Consider the following 26,907-nt stretch of genomic DNA (forward strand, 5'->3'; position numbering starts at 1 on the left):
TGTGGCTCAAGGGGGCTGAGACTTAGGTGGGAGGGGGTTGGGGATGGGTGGGATGGTAGCTAGGAATGCGATAGATAAATGAAGGTGGGGGGGTAGTGATGATAGGATTGGAGGGTGGAGCAGATAGGTGGGAAAGAAGATGGACAGTTCAAGAGTGTGGTGCTCCGTTGGAGAGTTGAATATAGGACAAAGTGGGGGGAAGAGGAGATGAGGAAACTGGTGAAATTGATAGTGTAGCAGCTCAGCGCAGGGCCTCCACACATGGTCTGACCATTAGCGCCATGTCTCAGTCCAACAGCTGTTCCCCAGATCCAAACCCCAGATCGCTCCATGCCAGCACTCAGCTGCTCCAAGCTTCTCCACCTCCTGATGCTGCCTGGCTTGCTATGTTCTTCCAGCCTCCTGCTTGTCTACCTTGGATTCCAGTTTTTTTGTCTCGCTCCAAGGTAAGTGCCAGGATTGCATCCCTGGCGCTGGTCTCCGCCTGGAACTTACTGCCTGTGTGCTGCTCAGGGGCTTGCGTTTCTCCAGGGCTTGTAGCTCACACTGTTCTGGGGCTCACAGCCCACACACTTTTCCAGGGCTTGCTGCTGTGGGGATTTGTTGCCGCCGCCTCTCTCTGCTCTATGATTCCACTCTGGTGCTAAGGGGAGAGAAGAAGGAAAAAAAGGAGAGGAAAATGAAAGAAAAAGAAAGGAAAAGAACAGGCAGAGCAGAGGAGCTCTGGCAAGCGCCTCCTACTCTGCCACAATCTCACCACAGAATGTTCTTCTTGATCTGTGACGGTGTTGGGATTTTCCACATAAATGTACCTTTTGATCATTGTATTCTATTGTGAAGAATCAGGCAGTAAAAGCAGTCAGTGTTAGTAAGTTTAATGTGCACAGCCAGCTATCCACTCCTATTCAAATCTGTGCGTCTATATTCATGTAAAATATCTATTGCTTACATTCACAATATAGCTGCTACATTCTCTGTCCTTACAGTAGCTCAATTTCAAATGTTTTTCGTTGTGTTTATAGCATTTTGTGGTGTCCTGAGGTTGAAAAAAGTGCTATATAATTGCATAGCTTTTCCTTCAGAGTTAAGCAATAGATTCACATTGTTACCCAAGAGTAATGAAGGGATGAACATGCAAATGCATTCTAACCTTTTGGTATTTGTATTGTACCAATTTAAAATATGTGTCATACAATGTAAAGATGGGTTTTTGTCTGGTTTGTGCTGGAGTCCATGTGACATCATAATATCTTGATAATGAAACCTTCGGATATTCTAAATACAATGTTTTATTGAGTTTTGAGAAGATTTGTAGCTCAGGTTGAGGTTCTGGATGTAAATTTACTCGATGAGCTGGAAGGTTCATTTTCAGACATTTTGTCACCATTCTAGGTAACATTTTCAGTGAGCCTCTGGATGAAGCACTGCTGATGATTCCTGCTTTCTATTTATATTATTGGGTTTCTTTGGGTTGATGATGTCATTACCTGTAGTGATGTCATTTCCGGTTCTTTTTCTCAGAGGATGGTAAATCCGATCTAAGTCAGTGTGTTTGTTGATGTGTTTGTTGAAAATACTAGTGAGAGAGGGTCATGTCATTTTGTGGCGACTTGATGTTCATGTATCCTGGTGGCTAGTTTTCTACCTGTTTGTCCAATGTAGTGTTTGTTACAGTCCTTGCATGGTATTTTGTAAATGACATTAGACATTTACAAAATGCCATGCAAGGACTGTAACAAACACTACATTGGACAAACAAGCAGAAAACTAGCCACCAGGATACATGAACACCAATTAGCCACAAAACGACATGACCCTCTCTCACTAGTATCCTTACATACAGATGAGAAAGGATACCACTTCAAATGGGCCAACACATCCATCCTCGGACAAACCAAACAGACACATGCATGAAAATTCCTAGAAGCATGGCATTCCAACCGGAACTCTATCAACAAACACATTGAATTGGAATCGATTTACCACCCGCTGAGAAAAAAACAGGAAATGACATCACTACAGGTCATGACAACACCAACCCAGAGAAACCCAAACATATAAGTATCAAGCATGAATCATCAGCAGTGCTTTGTCTGGAGGTTCACTGATGATGCTACCTAGTATGGTGATGAAACATCTGAAAATGAACCTTCCAGCTCAGTGAGCAAACCTACATCCACAATGTTTTATTTTGTTATTCAGATCCATTTATTTTAACAGTGCAGTATCTTGGACTTGTATTACCTTGTGAAGAAATCTATGCCTAAAATGATAGCCTAAAATGGAATCCATTATGGATGAATGAGATTTGATGATCTCCTATGTTATTAACATTTGAGATGATTTGCTGAAAAATCCTTGTGATACGTTTTGTTCGTATTTGCTATTCTTTGTACACTGTGGGATATTTGATCACAGTCTATTCCTGATGTTTACCTCATGTTAATTCTAGGTGTTAGAGTATAAGTTGTATATGTATTATAGATCATTTCACTGTTCTACTGTTCTACAGTCAAGGTTATGTTTTTTTTAACAAATCCATGGAATTTTTATTGTCTGATAATGTCTCTGGATCCCAATTTTTGCAAAAAAAATTGCTGGTCCCAAAACAGATTGTATGATAAATGTAGCTGATTGATTCAGGCTTGTAACAGCTTTGTCAGAGACCATTCTCTTGAGTTCCTGGCAATGAACCTATTCCTAAACCATCAGCTGACAAAATCATTATTTTGTGCACTTACCCCACTCCTCTTTCCCCAACCCCACACCCAGGTTCAGGCAGCAATCTCTGTTGAATTCTGGCAATGAACACCCAAAGTTATAGTCTGCCAAACTTTGATCCAATTAATGCCTCTGCGAACACTGCACACCTCAGACCAAAGTGCTCTGCACTAAAAACATACCATCACTTATAGCTGGTAGGAATAAGTTTGATTTGATTTTCAGCAAGTCCAAGTATTTATGAGATCAGATCCAAAGGTCCAACAAAAATACATTATAGTAGGGCAGCCAGTACAAACAAGGTGAATATTAAGCAAAATGATTTTTTGTGTTTTTATGGCCCAAAATTGACCCTTAGTTTTCAATTTTGAGAAGCCCCTAACTGTTCCATATCTGGTAACTGGCCATAAAGTCATGGTTCATTCATCAAGCTCCAGCATAGGTCTCTCCTTCATTTTGTAGGTAGAGTGAGGAATACACCATCATTAGCAAATGGGTAAACATAGTAGGGGGTGATGGTGTGGTTCTAATGTCACATATGCATTTAAATCAGACCATGACAGCTGCTGGAATGTAAGCATAATGAATCTGAAAGTAAAAGCTGGTCTCAGAAATGGTGATCGTGACAACACTCATCAATTGTTCTAAGTAGATGTCCGGTACTCTAAAGCCATTTAGGAAAGGAATTCTACCATCATTAGTTGGTGGCCGATATATGACTCCAAGTCAATGGTAATACGGTTGACTCTTAACTGCCCCCTGAAATGGCCTAACGAGTCACTTGATTCAGGAACAAATAGAAATCGCCACTTCCCTGAAGAATTCATTTTATAAATTGAACATTGGCTGTATGTCACCAGCTTATATGCTGCAGTGTTAATTTACAACTTTAGAACTATAGAAATGTTACAGCACAGAAGGGGCCATTCAATCCATCTTGTCCCTGGTAACCCAAAGGCACTCATATGACCTTTCAATCCCATCTTCATGCTTGGAACCCTTAGCCCCGCAGCTTACAGCAATTAAGGTGCAGATCCAGGTATCTTTAGAAAACGTTCAGGGTCTCTGCCTCCATCAGACAGTGAATTCCAGATGCTAACCACCCTCTGTGTAAAAAATGTTTTTTCCTCTAAACCTTCTGCCTCTTCGTTTGAATCTTTAAACTCTCTGTTAGAGAAAATAGGTTCCTCCTGGTTACTTTATTTCTACCCTCACAATTCTGCATACCTCAATCATGTCACACCCCCAGCCTTCTCTATTCCAAGGGAAAAAAAAACTCATCCTCTCCAATCTCTCCTCACAGCTGCAATTCTCCAGCCCTAGCAATATTCTAGTAAATCTTCTCTGCACTTTCTTTAAAGCAATTATGTCCTTCCTGTAACATGGTGACCAGAACTTCACACAATAGTCAAGTTGTGCCTTACCAGTGTCTTCTACAGTTTTGTTATTTTCATCCCTACTTTTGTATTCTATACCACTGCCAATGGACAGCATTTCATAAGCCTCCCTTACAACTGTATCTACCTGTACTGCTTCCTTCAGGGACCTGTGCTCTTGCACACTGAGAACTCTCACTTCATCTACCCCTCCTGTTTATTGTGTATTCCCTTTTACAGTTCAATACTTACAAATGCTTCCACACCTTATCTCACACTTATCAGCGTTGAACCCCATCTTTTTTTTTAGATTAGATTAGATTAGATTACTTACAGTGTGGAAACAGGCCCTTCGGCCCAAAAAGTCCACACCGCCCCGCCGAAGCGCAACCCACCCATACCCCCTACATTTACCCTTTACCTAACACTATGGGCAATTTAGCATGGCCAATTCACCTGACCTGCACATCTTTGGACTGTGGGAGGAAACCGGAGCACCCGGAGGAAACCCACGCAGACACGGGGAGAACGTGCAAACTCCACACAGTCAGTCGCCTGTTGCTTTTGTGCCCACTCCACTAACCCATTTATACCATTTTGGACCTTAAATCAATTTGCTGTACTATCCACTCCATGGTCAAGTTTCTTGTGTCATCTGCAAATTTCAAAACTGAGTTTTCAATTCCAAATCATTAATGTATAAAGCAAACACTGAGCCCGGTAGAACACCACTTGAAACAGCTTTACATACAGAAATGCAGCCATTGACCCATCATGCTTTGCTTCCTGTCAATGAGCCAACTTTGGATCCAATTCGACACATTATCCTGTATCTCATGGGATTTTACTTTTTTGACCAGTCTGCTATGTGAGACCTTGTCAAAAGTCTTACCAAACTCCATGTACACAACATTCACTGCACTATCCTCATCGATATTCCTTGTCACTTCCTCAAAGAATTCAATCAAGTTTATAAAGCCTGATCTTCCTTAACAAAGTCATGCTGAATATCCCTGACCAGTCCATACCTTTCTAAGTTTATTCAGCAACGGTCAGAAAGCTAGTATTTCCAAATAAATCTTTTGGACTACAACCTGGTGTTGTTGTTTTTTTCACTTTGCCCACCGTCAAAGTAAGACTAACTGGCCTATAATTGTCTTGTATCCTTTTTAAGAAATGGAACCACATCTGCATTCCTCCTGCCATCCGGCACTCATTTGTGTTTACTGAAGATTAGAAAATAGTTTTCAGAGCATCTGCAATTTCCATGCTGACCTCCTTCAACTCCACGGCAACTTACTCACTTGCAAGGATTTCAAATCTTCTCTTGTTATGATTATTTTGTCCAATATTTCACTCTACTCTGCTTGGATTACCATGTCCATATCATCTCTTTCCTTTGTGAATATGGAGATGAAAAATTCATTTAAAATTCTTCCCATATCCTCTGCATCTTCACAAAAGTTCCCTTCTTCATCACTGATATATCCGGCTTTATCCTTAACTATCTTTTTGCTCTTTATCTTTGGGGTGGTGTGGTGGCTTAGTTGTTTGTACTGCTGTCTCATAGTGATGGAGATCTGGGTTTGATTCCAGCCGTGGGTGACTGTCTGTGTGGAGTTTTAACGTTCTCCCTGTGTCTGCATGGGTTTCCACCCACAGTCTGAAGATGTGCAGGTTAGTTGAATTGCAGGTTAGGTGAATTGACCATGCTGAATTGCTACTAGTGTTCAGGGATGTGTAGGTGCATTAATCAGGGATAATTGGGTGTGTAACTCTTCTGAGGTCACTTGGGATGAAGGGCCTGTTTCCACACTGTAGGGGTTCTATGAAATATATTGGTAAAACATCTTTGGGTTTTTCTTTTTCTTGCTTTCTCATTTTATTTTTCCATGCCCTCTCTTTCATTTCCTTATTTCTTGATCCTTGTATGAGGAAACCTGGAACAGTAAAGCACAGGAACAGGATCCTCATCCCACCATGTCTGTGCTAACCATGAGACCATTCTAAACTGATCCCATTTGCTTGCACATGGTCCATATCCCTAAATTCCCTGTGCATTTGTGTGTCTAAATGCTTCTTAAACTTGCTAATGTATTTGCTTCTACCACCTTATCTGTGTGACCTGATAGGCCATGGGTGAGCAAGATTCAGTCTTATGATGATTTATTTGCAATGCAGTTACTTGGATATTGGATTGCCTCTCAACTTATGCCCAGATAGAACAAAGCGAGCATGATTACTAATGCTGCCCTTTTACTTGAAATATGTTGTTCGTCAGGGCAACCTAACTAGTGTTTCTACTCACGGTATGCCGAGTTATTCACTGCAGCAGCCTTTCGAGTATTTATAATTTAAATTTTTTTCCTGCTATCTTTCCCAATTTTATTTGTCTTGATTCATTCCTGAAATGCGACTACCTCTGGCAAGGCTAGCGTTTGGTCTCTTTGTATGACTGGTAACCCAGGACACTTCAGCAGACAGGTAAGAGTCAACCATACTGTGCATCTGAAGCGACAACAGCCCACACTATTTAAGGAGAACAGGTTTCCTTTCTGAAAGGAATTTAATAGACTCAAAGCATGGAAACAGACCCTTCGGTCCAACTCGTCCACTGACCTTGTTCCCAAACTAAATTAGCCCCACCTGCCTGTGCTTGGCCTATATCTCTCCAAATCTTTCCCATTCATGAACTTATCCATTGTCTATTAAATGTTGTAACTGTACCTGCATCCATCACATTCTCTGGCAATTCATTCCACATGTCAACCACTCTCTGGGTAAAAACAATTGCCCCTCATGTCCTTTTTAAATCTTCTCCTCTCACGTTAAAAGTATGCCCCCTAGTTTTGAACTCCCCCCTCCTAGGGAAAAGACCATTCTCATTCACCTTATCTTTACCCCTCATGATTGTATTAACTTCAATAAGGTCATTCATCAACTTCCAATGTTCCAATGAAAAAGGTCTCAGCCTTTCCAGTCTATTTTTATATCTCAAACTCTCCATTCCTGATAAATCTAAGAAACCAGTTGATTTTTAATGAAACAATCTGACCACTCGGTTGTCACTTTTGCTACTACCCAATGCTTTGTTTCCAGATTTTTGCACAAAATTCACATTCTGAAACTGTCATTGTTGGTTCTGAACCCCTGGTCTCTGGATTAATGAACATGCTACTGAATTGCTGGTTAAGGAATGTAACTACTACTTCACTGCACTCACTGCAGAGTTCAGCCACAAGTTCCTGGAGCTGATCACTTTGTTCTTTGCTGTTCAGACAGGCACTGGAGTCTATCTGTAATATTAAACCTGAGGTGACTTTTTTGATTTACACGGGAATTCACCTTTGTTAAAAAAGTTTCCATTTAATATTTCTTGATTATGTTTATTTGGAGCTATCATATAAAGCATGTTAAAACAGAAGTAATTATGCTGAGGGGTTTTCAATGGTCTGATTTTTTAAAATTCAAAAGTATACTTTATTCATAAAATAATTTGATGATCTGTACAGTTGGTCATGCCATCCACAAGTAAACATTTTCATACCGAGATCAGAATTTATCATTTGTATATACAGGTCTGTATGTTTATCAATCATATATCCATATATGTAGCTGAGGCGATTGAGTCTGAAGCATTATTATATCTGCCATGCTTCTGAACCAGCATTAGTTTGAGACAAAGGGAATGGAAGTAGGCACATTAAACCGAGGTTGATTCAGTTAGTTCATGCAACAAAAGGAAATAGCATTTCACGACCTCGGTTTGCCATTGTAAGAGGGTATCATATGCAACGTTTTAATTTAGATCAGCAATTGATTTGAATTCAGTGACAACATGGTTCATCCTGTAGTAGTTTAATCCAATCAGGAATCAAGCTAATAGGCTTTTAATTAGCAGGATCCTCTCCTTAGTGGCTTTCATCAGGAATGTTAAGCAGTGCTAAGAGACTTGATGTGAGCAGTTGCGGTGGGGGGGGGTGGTGAAGTGAGATGAGAGAGAGTTGTCAAACTTTCTTTTGTCGCCTCAGATTAAGTTAATTGAACTTGATGAGCATTGCCTTCAGTTTCGCACAGGAATACTTCCGAAGCACATTTTCCACATGCATTTCGAAGGTAATACTATCTCATCTTGAATTCTTGTCAATACCCACTTCCCGAGTTGGTTATTAAAAACGCTTTCTTTCCAAAAAAGTGGCTGAAATATACAGTAAGTACTTTGAATTTCAAATATTGTTAGTCTGCTCACATAGTTCCTTTGGGTTCTTGTGGCGCTCCAAGGCTGTCTCGAGGGCAGATTGAATAAAATGAGAAAAGGATTAACCCTTCGTTGCAAGTGTGTGTCAGTTCTGATCAGCTAATCGAAAAACGTCAAAGCTCGGCTTCAGAAGAGAAGAGTTCATTTCGTATAAAAATAAATATTCGGATATCTCTAAAGACTTATTATTTCCAATTCTGTTATCATTTGACTGTTTCAAATTAAATTGATCTTGGTGACCTCCAGAGATTTATGTTTCACACTCAGGTTCAAGAGTATTTGAATTCACATTTCCAAAGGATGCATGGCTTAAATAAGCATCTGTGTAGAGAGAAACAGACTAATCATTTCAGGTCAAGAACCTCGCTTTAGAACTGTGCCACTGGTAAGCGGTATTCCAGCTTACAGGGCTCCTGAGGCCATTGAATGTAGTACCACCAATGTGTAAAATGTGGACTTTCCCAACAGGCATGCACCCCTCACACCGACTTTCCTCTCACATGAGCTATCTGAATAGGGAATTGAGGACATCCCTCTGCTAAGTGCTTCTTTGCAAAGTAACAGCTTGTGTTTGTGAACTGTTTTTCATTACCTCTGAAAGTCTGAAACACTTTACAGCCAACTAAGTGTAGTCACTGTCAAAAGGCCACACCCAATCCATCCAAAATGGAGTCCCATAAACACTAATATGTTACTGTGTAGATAATTTGTATTTTTTACTTTGAAGAATAATTATGGATGCCACCTATGCTTTAGTCCGAAAGAGTGATTGACCCTGAGCATGTCCAGCTAAGAGCCCAGGGTAGATTCGCTTTAATGTCTGAGCTAAGAAGTAGAGCTTGAAACAGTGCAGCAATACCATAGTTTAGCTACACTTGAATCTCTGGAGTAGGACTTGAGCCTGCAAGTTGGTTCTGAGGTGAACCAACTAAGTCTACTGCCTGACAAACAAATGTAGCTTAAGTCTAGGCCTCATCCTAGACCTTAGCAATGGTTTCCTTATAGACTTATTTGGATTTTGTGCTCACATGGTGTCTGGTTGAGATAGAACAGTGTTGTTAAAGAATTGATTGACAGGACATTGTCAGACTGCTGTTCGAAATGAAAAATATGTATTTTGGGCTCTATGATGTTGCTCCTGGCTCACAAAGATGGCTGACGCTATATCAAAAAGCTTAACATAACACTATGAAGTGAAATTAAACAACTGTTCAAATAGCTCTTACCTCTGTGGTTCCCAACATTTGGAAAAAGAAGTTTAACTTGACCATAATTACAGTGGGCCTATCACACAAATTTTATTTTTCTGTAGTCGCAGAATTTGAAAATTTGTGCTGCAGAATTCCATTTGGTCTTGCCAAAACCATCCCAATGGCACTTGCCCTGAGCTCCCATTCACTTTCTTAGGGATTTGAAGTGAACGACGCAAAGATCTCAGAAACTTTGCTGAAGGTTCATTTTATGAATTTTCTTTTATCTGTTTGCAGTATTATAATGAGTATTAACATTTTAATCTTTTAGAGATTACATATTTAAAAGCAAAAGCTGATAAGTGGTCACATTCTGTTCTTAGTCTATTTAGGCTTAGAGGTTAGTTAAGGATAGGAAACATGTACATTTGACTGCAGTACCATTGTAAGCATTTCTGTACTTGTGAGCAAATTAGTACCTGGAATTGTACAGCACAGTAATACTGTGCCATAAAGAAAATTCACTGCTTTTAAAAATTTAGATTTGCTTTGGAGATACTTTCAATCCTACTTTGATACATTCAGAGTTTTGTCCTCCGTTGCCTCTTAGTTCCCAGGATGAGCTGGGTCCCAGGCTGGTGGCAAAGACCAGGACAATTGGAAAAGACAAGGGCAAGGATAACAGGATCATTCATGTACTTGTTACTAAATCACCTCAGCAATGGCAGCGCACAAGAGATCTGGAGCCAAATACCTTTGCAGATGGGAATGGGCGCACTTGACAGGAAATTCCGCAGGAAAAAAAATAGTGAAGTTAAATTTATCTAAAGCCAATCAATCAAACTTGAGCATTTTTTTGTAAAAGGTAATGACTGCGTATCCTGGCCTAAAGGATGTGAAATGGCACCTTTGTTTACATGGAAATTGTGGTTCAGATGAAACCTAACATTTCTGGGCACAGAATAAAATAACCAGAAAATATTGCTTGAGCCATTTATTATACTCTGCAAACTACTCTCATGTACACTTCCATTGAGCAGTACTTATGGTCTCACAAAATGATATGGTCTGCTCTGGCATCTTAAAGCCAATTTGGATAATCAGAGGTTATGTTGTCACTTTGATCTCTCATTTTATATAGGCTGTTCTGGAGTTTTATTTATTCATTAATGACTTTGGGTAAGAGTTTCACTTGTATAATATTTATCTGAAACTAATCAATAATGAGATATTAATTTCTGGAGGGCTATAATTTGTGTTGTGCTTTTATCGAATCTTCTGTATTCTCAATAAAATTGTAAGAGTGAAGATGACAGAGAATAAGCCTCCATGAACTGGGCACAGTATGAATTTAAATGTTTATACTGCTGGACAACAACAGGATTCATCACAACACCATAATGAAGATTTAGATACTGCTGAAAAAAGATGCATTTTACCAAAACTTTTCATCTTGTACTCATCAGGACAACTTGCAAGAAGTATCAAGGTAACAGGAATCAATATTCAGACTGTAGGAGAGGAGAGTGTGCTGAGTTTTAAGGGAGTGAAGGGTGAATTCAAGGAACTCATTGCCACAGAAGGCTATGGAGACCAAGTCATTAGGTGCATTTCAGACAGAGATAGATAGGTTCATGATCAGTTAGGGGATCAAGGGTTATGGGAAGCAGTCAGGAGAACAGAGTTGAGAAACATATCAGTCATGATCAAATAGCGGAACAGATTTGATGGGCTGAATGGCCTAATTCTGCTCCTATATCTTCTGCTCTTGTGGATTGATTGGTAAGAGGTAAAAGTATTAACATAGAGAAAAAAAATGTTGCTTAACCAAGATAGGCTAAGAACTACAGTGTAAGAGTAGGAGTGAAGATGAACTTAAGTGAAAAGTAAATATTGATTAGATGATGCCAAGCTTGGGTTTAGAAGTTAAAAATCATAGAAGGGTAAGAATTGACTTCAGGAGATTAGGAGTTACAGTAGGTTTGTGTTACTTCAAGAGGAAAATAATTGTATATCATTGAAGAGAATACAAGGGAATCAATCTAATTGGATTTACCAAAGACCTTGCGCTGGCTGAGTTGAATGGCCTCCTTCTGTCCTCCATCATTCTAGAATTCTCTGTGGATTTAACAGTGAGAGCAAAGATAAGAGCAAGAATGTATAAAGTTGCATAATTGTAGCTTGGAAGATTAAGTGGAGAAAGGTCAAAAGAATAACAATGATTTTGGGGCAGTTAAACCATGGTACTTCAAATCAACCAAAGGGTGGAGCCAACATCACTTTTTCTCCTCTGAGACTTTACGTCTATTATAAAAATATCATATAAATTCATAACACCTCATCTCATTGCTCAGGCAAGTGCTAACTGATATCTATAAAGTGTGAACCAGTGTGTTCAAATGATTTTTTGCATCATATCAAGGTCTTTCATTGAAACTACTCCAGGCTACTTATATCGTAGACTTCCCTTTCTTGAATTATTCAGACGTAAGACTGAATGTAAAGTCTTCCTTTCTTTGAAAAACATACTGTTATGGAGTTGAGGAAATAAAAAAAAATAAGCAGCAAATTGGCAGGATTACAAGGAGGTCAAGATAAGATGGTTCTGTTCGCTGTGTGAGACTGAGCTGGAGGTCACACTGAATGTTAGGCTGGGAGAGCTAGGAAGGAGTGTTCATGGTCAGTTGGTTCCTGTCACCATTATTACACCATGTTGGATCAAGTATTAACTGGTCAATGAACATAGTACATGAGCCTCAGCAGTCAATCATACACCTGAGCGAAATGTCCAACGGGAGCTGGATTTGGCCCTTATTCGGAAGTTGATCCGAATTTAAAGGCCCTCTTACTCCTGCCTTAATTCTTCTAATTAAGCCGATAGAGCCTGTCAAATGAATTTACTCACAGCCAAACTCTGTGAAGCCCAGCAGCAGAATGTGCTGCTACGTTCACCCCTGTCCCATTTTCAAGCCTTCTCACATGCCTTTGTGCAGCCCCTACCGGTGTGACTTCCTCCTGATCCTTTTTCCATGCACCTACTGTAAAATGTATGAACCATGCAAAACAGCAGGTTTTTGATGAGCTAATTGGCTGGCTATTTGACATTGACGAGAAGGTAGGTAGTTTTGAGATGTCTGGACCCATGGGCCATATGTACTGTCAGGAACTGACAGGCTACCATTAGAATGCTGATCTAAAGTTGTCATGTGACTTTGTACATAGGTGTTGGGGAGAGGGGTGCCCGATATACCACTGTAAAATCCAGCCCACTGAGTAAATTAAGATGATTTCCATTGGTTTACATTTTGATACCTTAAACCAATCATTGTAAACCTTTGGCATCAGAATTGAAAAGCTCCATGGATCAGGTTAAGCATTATTTAATGTCAAATTTGATAGGCATTTACTGTGAAAGGTTTACCTTAATGCAAATTTTATTTTATCTCAATGCTAAAAGAACTGCAATGTTCCCAAAAAACCACTCTTTACTTCACAGTTATCAGTACAAAATAAATCAATACAGGGGAAAAAAGCCAGCTTTGTTGTCTACTTTTTAAAAAAAATTTGATCAGGAGCTCATTTTGCAACTTTCCCTGTGAAGAAAAATGCATTCTGCTTAGATAAGAAACAAATGTACAAAAGGAGTTAAAAGACTGTTGTCCAAAAATGCTTAGTGTGCTTGAGGCATTGGTTGACTGATCCACTTCCCACCAACATTTAGTCATCTAAAGGAGCTCATGTTAAAATATGTGGTGTGAGTAATTTTCAGTGCATTTTGATTACAGTGGTAGGATTGATAAAATATAGTGAACTCCTGATAAATGCAGAGCCAATTTAATATGAAATGTTCACCTTGGATCAAGTATATGTTTTTTCTAGACTGGACAGAACAAACTATTTAGCGCTGTCTCTTAATTTGCAATGATATATTTTTAAAGAGAAATTGCAGCCACTTTAAACATAACATAGAACAGGACCATATGTAATTTGGTATGGGAGCATGTTCGGGACAAAATAGAGTTACATTAAGAAAGGAATGTGCAAGGAAACAATTTTAAGTAATGAGAATTAATCCATAGTGTAGACTGGAATTGTGCCCTCAGTTATTCTATTTTATTCAAAGAATCGACTAGAACTAAAAGTCATGTTCAGACAAAGATAATTGCATGAATATAGCTGAGATTGGTTGGGTAAATGGGTTGAACGTTACGGTGATAAACAAAGGGTAGGAAACATTTAAATAAATTATTCAAATATTTCAACAAGAATACATTCCATTAAAAAATAACAACTCAACAAGATGGAACTAGCTGTGTTCTGCAAGGAAAGATATAGATCATATTAGGATAAAATACGAACTTTATAATACTGCAAAAATAATAAGCTTGAATGTTGAGAGAGTCTCAGATATGAATAACCAAATAGTCGAAAGAAAGAAGAAACACATAATGTGGAAGTAAACTGGCTAAGAATATAAAAGATGTCACAGCTTTAATAAGTTTATAAAAAGGAGGAGAGTAGCTAAAATAGACTTTGGTTCCTTAAAGGCCACACAGGAAAAGTTATCATGGGGAGTGAGGACCAGTCCATGAGCAATGACTGCCTCACATCCATGGACTTTGACATCAGACACTTGCCATCCATTCACATCATCTTTGGAACATTTGGATCCATTTGCAGTACACTTCTGTACTTTAAATTTGCTCTTTGGTTCACAAAGGAAACTAATATTGCAATGCTGCTGCACGGATATTTTACACACAGGGACAAGCACCCAGCTCATGGATTGGAACAGGCTACTTTGCAAGGCTGTGTACTTGCTCTCTTTGCAGTCACTCACTTCAAACCTACCTCCATGCTCACAGAATTGCTGTTATATCTTACCTTTTTTTTGCCTCTCAGCCAGAGGTATTAGACTCACAGTCTTGCCTTGCCATTTAGAACAGATAGAAAGCCAGGAAGCATATAATAATTGTCATTAGGCCTCAGTCAAGTCAAGGGAATCACCCTTCAGTCAGGGGTTTCCTGCACAATCACTTGAGACAGTCAGGTTCAGTGACCACTTGGTGTAAATGTGAGGAGGCGAATGTTGGGCAGCCCACCACCTTTCTCTGCCCCACTGTGCTCTTTTCTCCTGTAATGAAAAAGAGGGAATATTCAGGGAGATGAAAGTGGATGGAACAGCTGTTACCATTGGTGCAGGTGGAGAGATGCCCTCAGCAAGTGAGTGGGTAGCGCAGAGGGTATGCAGGGTTAATAGTGCAAGGGTGGATGGGGTGAGTGAGAGCGAGTGAGGGAAGACGTTACAGGCAATAGTGAGAATGTTAGAGCCAAGGTGGAGTAACAGAGATAGAGTGTGATAGAGTAACAGAGAGAAAATGGTGATGTTGATCCTGGTGGACCTGAGAAGCTCATTGACCTTCTTCCAACATTCCTGGGTATTCCACCAGAAGGCTGACAGCATACTGGTTGGCAATATAGGACCAGTCTAGCAGGGTCTGGCATCATGGCCTATTCTTGGGGAAGAGGATTGCCCTCCTTCTCACCAATCCATGCACAAGGACTTCTAGATGCCTAACGTCAAGGCTAGACACCAATTTCCTCTTCTCTGCCAAGACCATAGCAACTGTCACAATCTGTGCAGGGCAATTCTGACTGACAGCACTTGTCTGGGTGTGCCGTGGCCTTTTAAAGATGATGCTATCTGCAGGAATGCTGGAACATTCTAGGATATCTGGCAGTTCCGAATTCCTCTGGCCATGGTAGGTGCTACAATTTTTTTTAATATTCATTCACAGGGACATGGCTTCGCTGGCTAGGCTAGTATTTATTGTCCAGAGTCAACCACATTTCTGTGGGTCTGGAGTCACATGTAGGTCAGACTGGGTAAAGATAGCAGTTTCCTTCCTAAAAGGACATGAATGAATTGAGCTAACACCAAACGTGAGGGGCATCATTCGGGTGAGGTAAGGAACTAATGAGGTGCATTTGGAATTATAGCATGAGAAAACATGCTGGGCCACCCTGACAAAAATCCTTCATGGAACTTGATGGATTTAACACTTAGACAAAAAAAAAACAATGATTCAGAGAAGGGACATGTAGCCTGACATCTGTTGTCAAGAAACTGCTGGTACTTATTAATGAGGATGTTTTAACCAAGAAACCCATTATAAGATCAGACCAGCGTAACCTAGCTTTATGAAAGCAAAGTTATATTTGATATATTTATGAGAGTTTTGAGGATATGCCTAGTAGGATAGATAAATAATGCCCAGTTGACAAAGTCACACACAGGTTGTATTTTAAAGTTTCAAATCACACAACACCAGGTTATAGTCCAACAGGTTTAATTGGAAGCACTAGCTTTCAGAGCGCCGCTCCTTCATCAGGTGGTTGTGGAGTTAAAGGTAAAATAGCAACATGGTTAGAGGATTAATTAGTGGGCTGAAATCAGCAGGCAATGATAACTGGGGCATTATCAAGTTGGCAGCTTGTAATAGTGGAGTGTTACAATGATCATTATTGTGTCCTGAGCTATTTACAATCTGTAATAATGATGGAAAGGAAAAGATGAACGTATCCAGGTTTGCTAATGATGCAAGCTGTAAGGACAATAAGAGACAGCACAGCAATTTAGGACAGTGGAATAAGTTGGGAAATAGATAGGCATGAAAATTTGCACCTAGCAAGTTTGTCATTACCATCATGGCTTAGGCTAATTGTCATCATTGGGATTGACAGCTGAGGGGCTGAAGAGAATCTTATTTTCAGAAACTGACTGGATTTTTCCAGTCGTCATCTTGACTCCCCAACGTGTCCAAGACATATCTGCCTGAAGATGGTTTCCTAGCAGGGTTTCCTCTCCACAAATAAAATGTCCAGCTGCTGAGGCCATTTTCTAAGTCAAAATGTTTAAATAATGCTGAGAGGATGCCTATAGATGGAGGTGTACCCCAGTGTCTTCCCTGAATGACGGGCTGTTGCTCGTTCCATGATGGAGGGCATCTTATTGATGTTCCACCACTGAGAATCTGAATCATTTATAATTAGACAGCCAGCCTGCCTCTCACCAATAATTAGCCATTCCAGAAAAACTGACAACTGGAATGATTGTTTCCCACAAGGTGTGGAGCAATGACCTTCATTTGATTCAGATTCGAGACTCCTGACCTGAAATGTAAAATCCTAGACAGGCTAATGAGTAGGCAACAATTTGATGGATGCAGTATCATGTGAAACAGTATTGACTCCAGTGGACATGCCATTGCCTAATGTCCAATCATTCAAGTCTGGGAACACTTACCCATCTTTACCCTCAGCACCTCCCATCACATCCCTGCCACTAAAGGTTAGCAGTTATTGGGAACTCCATACAATGTCAGGCCCATCTGTAGCTAGTGGTGGTCTGTGTTCATGAGTAGTCCATAAACAGCAACTTAAGGGCCTCAATTGTCACCAGGGTGGTTATGTTGACTAAAGATGCTCCTGCCCAGAGCTTAATTCTGATGAAGGCAGAATTAAGGAATGTGACTGGGTTTGAGACAATACCACCCCATCTCATCAAATGCCCTTCCCATCACCAGGCTTCCCATCTTGAGCTGCTGTGGATTCCACCCTAGAGAGCCAGTACAATGGCATTTGGGCAAAGAGACTCGGCAAAACCTATTGAATTGTGGAGTAAGCTCAAGGGTCAGGTGGTGTATTCCTAATCCTATTTCTTATGTTCTACTGACTGGTTCACCATTCTTCAAAGTGCCCCACTGGGAGCAGGAGACAGTGAAAATGAAATCTACTCAATATTGTTTAAACCATATAGAACATAGAAAATAACACCAGCAGTGCAAATGGCATGATATCAATAGGGAGCTCCACTCAATACAATTGGAATATTTCCTCATATGTAACATGTTTGATATTATGTATCTTGGTTACAAGATTGCCTGACCAAGGAGTGGAATTGTCTTGCATACTGTCTTTAGTTATGTCATTAACAATGTGTACTTAGGCATTAGTTTACCCATGGAATGTAATTCAAGAGTAATCTTCACAGATGCATTACATCAAGCAGAATTTGACATCAAATCACATGACATGATGTGAGGACAGGAGACCAACTGCTCAAACAAAGAGGTGGGTTTTAGGGAATGTGTTAAAGGTAGAGACAGAGAGATTTTTGGAGGAAATTGCAGACTTTAGGACCTCTACACCTGAAGGCACAACCTCTAAAATGGTTGAGAGATTAAAATCAGTGATCCCCAAGGGGCCAGAATTGGAGAGGTTCAAAAATCTAAGCAGAATGGGAGACTGGAAGCAATTACGGAGATAGGGAGTAATATTAAATCAGCAACATTTTTTTGGATGTTTCTGCCTGATACTCCCAAACAGGAATTTGAAAATGTGTTCACAATTTTGTTGCAAAGAGGGGAATCTCCTCAAACACCAAATTCCGACCTTCTAAAGTTAATTGAAGTGGTTATAAGGTGCCAGAGGATCATTTCCAAACCACATTAAGATATGTAAAGGTAGGCAATAAACACTGGACTAAGTACAAAAGAAACTTTAATTGCACCATTGTGACAGCCAAGGTTTTTATAACTGGGATAACACATATGTTTTCCAGTCTATAACAAGGTTCTCTCCAATCTGATAAAATACAGCTAAAACTATTAGAAATAATTATTAAAAATATTTATAAATGCCTCTAGAATATTCCCCTGGTTAGTTATTATAGGCCTTGAAATTACAGTGAGACTCTCTCCTGTGAATATTCAATGCTCCGATCAAACCTGTCTCCTCCATTTTGGCAGAATCCTTCACGTTTTAATGGGCTAATGGTTCTCTTGCCTGTAGCTATTTCTGCTAGGAGATCTGCTGTGATGTTGTGCTAAGGTCACATGTCCTCCATCATCCTCTGTCATCCACTGTAGCCCATTTGCAGCCACTTGGTTAGCCAAGATCCAACTACATACAACCCTTCCCTCGCTTTGCCCTTCAAAAGAGATCTTGATAGCTTTCAGCTCTGATCAAACGACTGAAATACTCACAGTTTATTTTCTGAATATCAATTTTTCAGAATTTTGTTTTTGCTCTTGCATTTTCAAGTAACTCCCCTAATAGGCTAATAATTTCATTAAAATAGTCATGACGTGGGAGATCCAGTGTCGGACTGGGGTGGACAAAGTTAAAAATCATGCAACACCATGTTGTAACCCAACAGGTTTATTTGAAAGCACTAACGTTCGGAGTTGCCTGATGAAGGAGCAGTGCTCCGAAAGCTAGTGCTTCCAAATAAACCCATTAAAATAGTCAGGAGAGAATTTTATGCAAACATTAGGTTAAGGTCATTTTCAGGTTACAATGCTGTAATGCAGTGATAATATTAAAACAGTGAAATTAAGGTGCAACACAACATACTCATTAAGTGTACAGTTCCCAACAATAGCCTCTGGTATTAAAAAAATGGAGTACTCCAGTCCTAAAGAAGGGTTACTGGATTCAAAACATTAACTCTACTTTCTCTCCGCAGGTGATGCCAGACCTGCTGAGTTCCTCCAAGAATTTCTGTTTTTGTTTCACTCCAGATTTGATCTCACTTCACACATGTATTCTGTGAATGCTTGAGATCTGAAAGAAGGATAGAAAGTGATGGAGAAACTCAGGAGGCTTGGTAGCATCTATGGAGGCATTAATGTTTTGAGTCTGGCATGACTCTTTTTCAGAACACAGTTCATAGTTTTTAGTCAAAATGTTTGAAATAACTCCACGGAATCCGGTATCCCTAGACACCTTTATTTACGCATGGGGAGTCCTTTGACACTGATCCAGCTCCCTCAGAAACAGCCCTCAGAGTGAATAGGATGTCTGACACAGTCAGACAGAACTCCCCGATTGGACCAGATTAACAGTCCCAATCAGGGAACTCTTACTCTATGAGGTTGACCTAGCTGACCTCATTATAATCACAAGAGTGTTGACTCTGTTTCTCCTTCTACAGATGCTACCAGACCTGCTGAGTTTCTTCAGGTATTCTATGCACATGATTCAAATTTCCAGCTTCTGCAGTATTTTGTCTTCACTGAGGTGAAACTGTGATTGATTTTATGTTGTTGAGAAAGATTGGAAGGGCAGCTGCAACAAAAGGGAAGGTAGTTTTCCCAGTTTAACTCTTACTCTGAACCAATCAATTTTGATTTCTACTCTCCTTTACACTCAAACCCTTTTGGTCCACTTACCCCCGCCTCCTTTCTCAACAGCATTTAACCCATTATGTTTCCACCTCTCTTCAATTCTGAGGTACAGTCATATTGAACACGAAGCTTGAATTCTGGTTCTCTCTCCTACAGATACTGCTGGACCTTTGATTTTCTCTCGTAACTTCTGTTTTTGTTCCGCATATCCAACGATTGCTTTGATTGATGACTGAGTAATGTTTTAATGGGATCCCAGTTGGAATGGGTAGGAAGTGGTTCTACACAGAGTCAGAGCACTAAAGACCAAATGGCAAAGTGTTTATGCATAAAGTCTGATAAATCACATGCTGAGCATTTGCACCAATTTTCAAGCAATCCAGGGATATCAGAGAAGTTCTATATGAATTGATATGAGACACTTTGTATTGGTGACATTGCAAACATTGTGGGAAATTCACTCTGGTGATTATTTCAAAATATTTCAAATGTTCTTAAGAAACATGTTTACTACTTCAGTAACGTTCATATCAGATTGTTCTTGCAATGGTTATGTTATCATCAGAGAAAATATTGATCTATAGTGGCTGAGGCAGAACCAGAGTAAACTCACACCTTACACAGTTTATAGAATCCCTGCAGTTTGGAAGTAGGCCATTTGGCCCATTAAGTCCACACCGACCCTTCAAAGAGCAACCCGCCTCCACCCCATCCCTATAACCCTGAATTTCCCATGGCTAATCCACCTGGCCTGCACAGCCCTGGACACTATAGGCAATCTAACATGGCCAATCCACCTAACCGGCACATCTTTGGACTGTGGGAGCAAGCAGAGCACCCAGAAGAAACCCACACAGATACAGGGAGAACATATAACCTCCACAGACAGTCACCTGAGGCTGGAATTGAACTCAGGATCCTGGTGCTGTGAAGCAACAGTGTTATCCGTTGAGCTACTATGCCACCCTGGTTTATCTGAGAGAGTGAGTAGTTCAGCGTGAAGTAAGATGCTGGATTCCATCTGTAGCGTATGGTATATTGCACTCTAAACCATGCCCCCTCTGGAATTGTTATTATGATTGTCACAAATCTCTAAATATGGCGGAAGTTTCTTTTACCAGTTAACTAAACAGAAACATGATGATCCTACTGAAAATACAACATTCTTGTTGATTTGAAAGCGAATAATGTAACTGATATTAGAAACATAGTCCTTGCTCAAAATCTATGCACAGAAAGAATAGCATGTTTTGCTTTGGTCTGAAATTTTAAGGATATAAAATACCATTTTAATAGTGGGAGGTATTTCAAAATTTCAATGACCCTGGTGCTGTTGATGATTGAAATGCAATGAGATGCCAAATGAAATGAATTCTGACTAACTTAATCCGTCCACAGGCTCATTGAGTTTCCTGTTCAATTCGCTAAATCCTGCCTGTCTGGGGTTTGTTTTCATGAATGTGTTGGGGATTTTTCTTTGCAACTCTCAAACTCTGCTCGGTTCCTCAGCCTCCTATTTATACATGGCGCACAGGTACAAAAGCAAAATAGCATGCATGCGGGAAATCGGAAATAATGCTTGAAACACCCAGCAGATCAGGCAGTATCTGTGGAGAAGGAACCATTAGCATTTACTAAGCTTTTATCAGAACTGGCACACAGATGTTGCTTTGCATCAAACTTCCAAAGGTTTCAGCCCTCCTGCCATAATTGATCCATATTCAGATGGTGCCATTGGCTTCCAGTACAGAGGTTGAATGGAACTTCTGTCTAGATTGTGTTGCTAACCTCAAATTGATCCTGGTGTCATGTACTTTCAGTGCACATGGACACAGACTCCTGTCTAGGTAGATAGATCAGGGTGGGGTGGAGAAATGGACAGAAAGCCCAGTTCAGGCAACATGTGGATATAACTGTCTTGCCGGAATGGGTGGAGATCTCTGGGCTGATGTGGATGGTGGAAACTAAGTGAAGGATTGGTAGAGACCTGGTACATCAGCAGGCCACATCATCTCTTGTAGGAATCCAGCTAGCAGTCCTCTGAGGGCTCTGAAATCCCAGTTACATGAAGCTCAAAACACCACAGAGTTAAAGATCACTGGGGGCAATTGAGGATCATCTCAGTTCATTTCCCATTCGTTATAACTGCCTGACAGAAATCAGATGTTACCAATTCCTGACAATAATATCAGAGTGGACACCTGGTTGCTGCTTGGATCCCTGGTCCTTCATTTTGGACAGCTGTCACCAATATCTCAGGGCACTGGTCAGTGAACTCCCTCACCTTAACATATGAGGAACATTTGAGGACTCTGGAACTATACTCAATGGGGTTTAGAAGAATGAGAGGGGATCTGATTGAAACTTTCAGAATACTGAACAGCCTGGACAGTGTGGATGTTGGTAAGGTGTTTCTATTGGCAGGAGAGACTAAGACCTGAGGGCACAGCCTTAGAGTAAAGGGAAGACCCTTTAGAATGGCGATAAGGAGAAATTTCTTGAGGTGGAATTCATTGCCACAGAAGGCTGTGGAGATCAGGTCAATGAGTATATTAAAAACAAAGATAGATAAGTTTGTGATTGCCAAGGGGATCAAAGGTTACAGGGAGAAAGCGGGAAACTGAAGTTGAAAAACCTTTCAGCCATGATTGAATGGCAGAGTAGATTTGATGGGCCGAATGGCCTAATTTCTGCTCCCATGTCTTATGGTCACCACACAACATAGTCATTGGCATCAGACATAGATCAGCTTCACCCATCCTCATGCGCATATCTGACCGACTTATTACGGGTGCTGTACTATGGAGAATACTGGCACCCATCACTGCAATGCTGCTGCCATGACCCTTGGGTACAGGGATAGGCACTCACCCTATGGAGCGAGCCAAGGTACATCTCAGAGATACTTGCTTGCTCTCTTAGAGCTCAATCATCTTGCCCCTATTTCAATGCTCCCAGCTTCTCTGCTTTGTCCCCTTACCCAGAGCTTGAAGGCCAACCTTGTGCCTTGCTGTTTAGCTCAGAGACAAAGCCAGGCAGCTAGTCATGGGTGACAGTAATCAACAGTCAAGAGGGTGGATATGTTGCAGTATATCACTGTTCTACTTCAATATTACACCTGCACTATAAGCGAACAGTATACATCGCAAACATAGTGTATATGCAGCAACCAAATGACTGTGCCTCAAACTCTAAGAGATGCAGTTCTTAATCAGGTCAAAGGAGACAGCCATCAGTCAGGGGGTCCCAGCACAGTAAGTTAATTACAGCATCCACTCATTGTCCAGGGGCTTGGACATAGTCCATTGGTCTATTGTGATGGTCAGGGTCAGGAGTATATATCATACTGGATTTGTGATAAGTCAGTTCAAGAACTGCACTGAGATCTGTCAGGGATCTGGTCACACATCAACTAGGGCTGTCTGTCCAAGTCTGTCAGGAGGTGGGCCATAGTCAGTCCTGAGGATCAGCTCAATGAATGTCAAGGGGGTTGTCAGGAGACGTAGCTGTGGTAGAGAAGTGGGAAGCTGAATTGTGGGGACTGGAGGCAGCATGCTGGAATGCAGAGGGGCAACAACTGTATTGGAGGAAAACCACAACATTTGAGGGGAGGAGACAAAAATGACAAACACATAACTTGCTGCAGAAACTCAGTAGGTCTGGCAGTATCTGTGGATATAAAGCACAGATAACATTTCAGGTCCAGTGACCCTTCTTCAGAGACAATCGCGAATTGGATTACTGTGGGAAGGCGATCTTTGATGCTTACCACTACCCTGGCCTCAGTGGAGTTTAGCGCCACACAATGGGTTGGCATAGCTAAGCTGCAGGTCTGGTGTCAGGGGGCAATGTTGCGTGGTGAAATTGTGTCCAAATGTTGCGTGGAATATATGGAAACTCAGTACGGATGAGCTCATCCAGAAGTCCCAGGAAGAAAGAAACATGGAGGTTCGAGGATGCCCCTTGATTACCCACAGCCAAGCCTGACCTGCATTGCCTGCTATGTTTATGTGACTTATAATTGAGCACTGGATATGGAAAATGGCTGTGAACACATCCAGAGTGGGTAGTGTAAGTGCTTTTTGTTCTCTGAGAGCTTGTGCGCTTTTAGTGAGCATTGTGAGGCCATGCAAAGGGCAATTGCATTAATCAGACACTTACACACAAGTTGAAGACCTGCAAAGAATTCAGTGTTAACCTGTGTGGGGCAGTAATCCTTCTCAGAAGCTATCTTCTCTATGTCATTGGTCATTTCAGATTGGTCACAGTCGTCTCTGTGAAGCAGAAGAAATCACAGGTGACCCTAAAATTGAGACCATTGGGCCACAATTTTGAAAGATGTCCAAGTTATCAAAGACTGCACAAAAGCATGGAGCTGATTTCTTTTTGCCTTGAACTGTAAGTATTCTCCTACTTGTTCTTTTATGCAGTGCTCTTTTTTTTGGGCGATGCATGAGGTGGCGTGGGGAAATAAGATTACTGATACCTTATTGCATTTAGAATCTCCTGTAGTTATGTGATGTGGCATTTGCTGTGTTAATAAGAATAAGGTCCCTATGTCAAAGGTCCATGCAGAAGTATTCCATGACATTCCTTCTCAGAATCTCCATGGTCCAGTGCATGGAGGAGTATGCTAAACCATCATTTGTGAATCTCCCAGATGCTGAGTTCCCATTTTACTAAGTCCCCATTATGTCTATTACATTCCTCACTAAGGTTTGTGAGACCAATGGATCCAGTGACAGCGGGACCTATCATCACAGTTGCTATCGAATTTGAGGAGGATTGGATGTGCCAGGAAGCCCAGCACCAGCAGGCCTCCAGCAGCTGTTAAACAGTGTCCACATTAAGGGATTGCAGCTGAAGATCCCCTCAGGATGTGGGGTAGGTACAAGAGAGCTAGGTCCTATTGTCCTCGGTACCATTCCCTCCACATTACAACCTGAAGATGTGCCAGGACACTGTCATGAACCATGCTGACTCCTCAAGCAGGACCTGTGATCTGAACGTTTGGTGGTCAACGTATCCCAGTGGTCATCAAGGCAAAATTTGCACTAAACTGCTATGCAATTGGCTGCTTCCAAAGATCTATTGGGGACTTCTGCGGGATCTCAAAGCCCAAGACCCCAAACGCATTGAGACTGTTAGTGGTGTAGTTTGTGCCCAATGACACTGCTTCATCTCAATTGCCCATGTCCAAGTCAGTGCTGCAGCCCCAGGCAGACTGCTTTATAGTACCGGGCATTGCAGACTGTACACACGTCACATTGAGAGTGTCATGTCATAATGCTGCTGAATTCATAAACAGAAAAGGATTCCATTCCAACAATGTAAAAGTCATCAGCGACCATCACATCTTAAGACTCCCTGCTGGATAGTCTGGGAGCTGTTGTGTTGCCTATATGCTTTATCCACTTGTCCTATCACCTTCAAAGAGTTCCATAGGTAAGTTCCTAAGTTTCTCATGCCACCTCACATCTTTCTGAGTTAATGTTCTTCTACCATGTGTTTGCCCATTTCTTCAGTCTCCATCTTTCCAATTGCTGCAACTTTCTTTCTTAATCTGTGCTACTTTTCCATGTAAAGAAAAAAAGAGAAGTGGTTCTGATACTGACTCTTGGGGGATGCCATTACATCCTTCCTTCCATTTCAAAAAGCAACTACTCTCTATCTTCCTTATCTAATTTTGAATCTTAGTCCTTCTTTACATAATTTGACTTTTTCATGATTACTTGGCAAATTATAGCTTTGTACTATATCAAAAATTTGAAACCATAGATAATTATATCATTTAATTATATATGTTTCAAATTGTGGGTGATTATATCATTTGACTATGTCCATGTGTCAAGCATGGGGAATCTTACCACATACAGATTGTATACATTTACTGTAGACAGATTTTTGTCAAGGAGTCATACTTATAAGGGACAGACAGGGGTGTGCAGTTCAGGCCACATCAGCCAATATCTTGTTGATTGCTGGAGCAGGTTAAGGGGGCTAAATGACCTCACCTGCTCCTACCCCTTACATTCTTGTACATACTGAAAACTATGGGTAACTATAATATTAAACCTCATAGAAATATACTGTAACCAAATAGTAATTACATTGGTTCTCTCAAAATTATATGTATTATTTATTTCACATCTGCCTTGCATTCCATATGGAACAGGCAGAAATAAATTCCAACAAAATTACTCCCGTAGAGATAAGCAACACAAATCGAACTACACAATTGGGCTTTAAATCTGTTTTGTTTTCCATTCTAATTGTTCCCAACTTTTTATCTTGTTGCCAGTAGATGAGTATTTTCAAACTTGTTGCTCTACAATATATTCTACAGAGACAGATTGTTGCGTGTGCGTGTGTGTAGCATGATCAAAATTTTTTCATATTTGCATTTGCTTTGTGTCTCCTTTACATGGTCACCTTAACATTTTATATTCACTTATGATTTGTGCTGACTGGCAAGCATGTTCCTTTTTGCCCTTGAGAAAGTGATGTTGCAATATGGGCAACTATCATCTTGAATTGCTGCAGTGTAATTGCTGTAGGGAGATTAACAATGCCCTTAAGGAGGGAATTCTAGGATTTTGATCCAGCAACACTGAAGGAACAGCAATATATTCTGCAGTCAGGATGATGAATGGCTTGGAGTGGACATTGCAGGTCGTGGTTGAGATAACTCCACAGAGGCCAGTATCCCATTACCCCTTATTTACATGTGGAGAGTCCCTGATGCTGATCCAGCTACCTCAGAGCCAGGCCTCAGAGTGAACAGAACCTGATTTTATATCTGTCAGCCAGGACTCCCTGATTGCGGATCCCCAACCAGGGAACTCATATTCTATGAGGTCAACCTGGAAGACCTCATTACAATCACGACAGTGGATGTTCCCATGTATCTGCTGCCCTTGTCCTTCGAGATGGAAGTGGTCATGGGTTTGCAATGTACTGTCAAAGGAGCCTTTGGTTAATTTCTGCAGTGCATCTTATAGATATTTCATAATGTACATGGTAGACTAGTTTGTAAAGTTAGATCAAATGGGATTCAGGGAGAGCTTGTCAATTAGATACAAAATTGACTTGACAGTAAGAGACAGAGAAAATGGTAGAAGGTTGATTTTAAGACTGGAAGCCTGTGACCAGTGGTGTTCTGCAGGGTTCGG

At 40.7% G+C, this 26,907-nt stretch overlaps 1 long non-coding RNA gene across 3 annotated transcripts in view; it reads left to right on the top strand.

Moving 5' to 3' along the window:
* The window catches only part of LOC122561930 (uncharacterized), a 259,730-nt gene that overhangs the window by 130,777 nt on the left and 102,046 nt on the right, over window positions 1-26,907 (top strand). For all 3 annotated transcript variants that reach the window (XR_015761466.1, XR_015761465.1, XR_015761464.1), the window contains 2 exons: window positions 23,993-24,133; window positions 24,452-24,619. This is a non-coding gene — a long non-coding RNA (uncharacterized LOC122561930). The remainder of the gene's footprint in view (window positions 1-23,992; window positions 24,134-24,451; window positions 24,620-26,907) is intronic.

Source organism: Chiloscyllium plagiosum, unplaced genomic scaffold, assembly GCF_037043375.1.
Source record: "Chiloscyllium plagiosum isolate Xiang-an unplaced genomic scaffold, Cpla_swu_hap1 HiC_scaffold_25, whole genome shotgun sequence".
Classification (NCBI taxonomy): Eukaryota; Metazoa; Chordata; class Chondrichthyes; order Orectolobiformes; family Hemiscylliidae; genus Chiloscyllium; species Chiloscyllium plagiosum.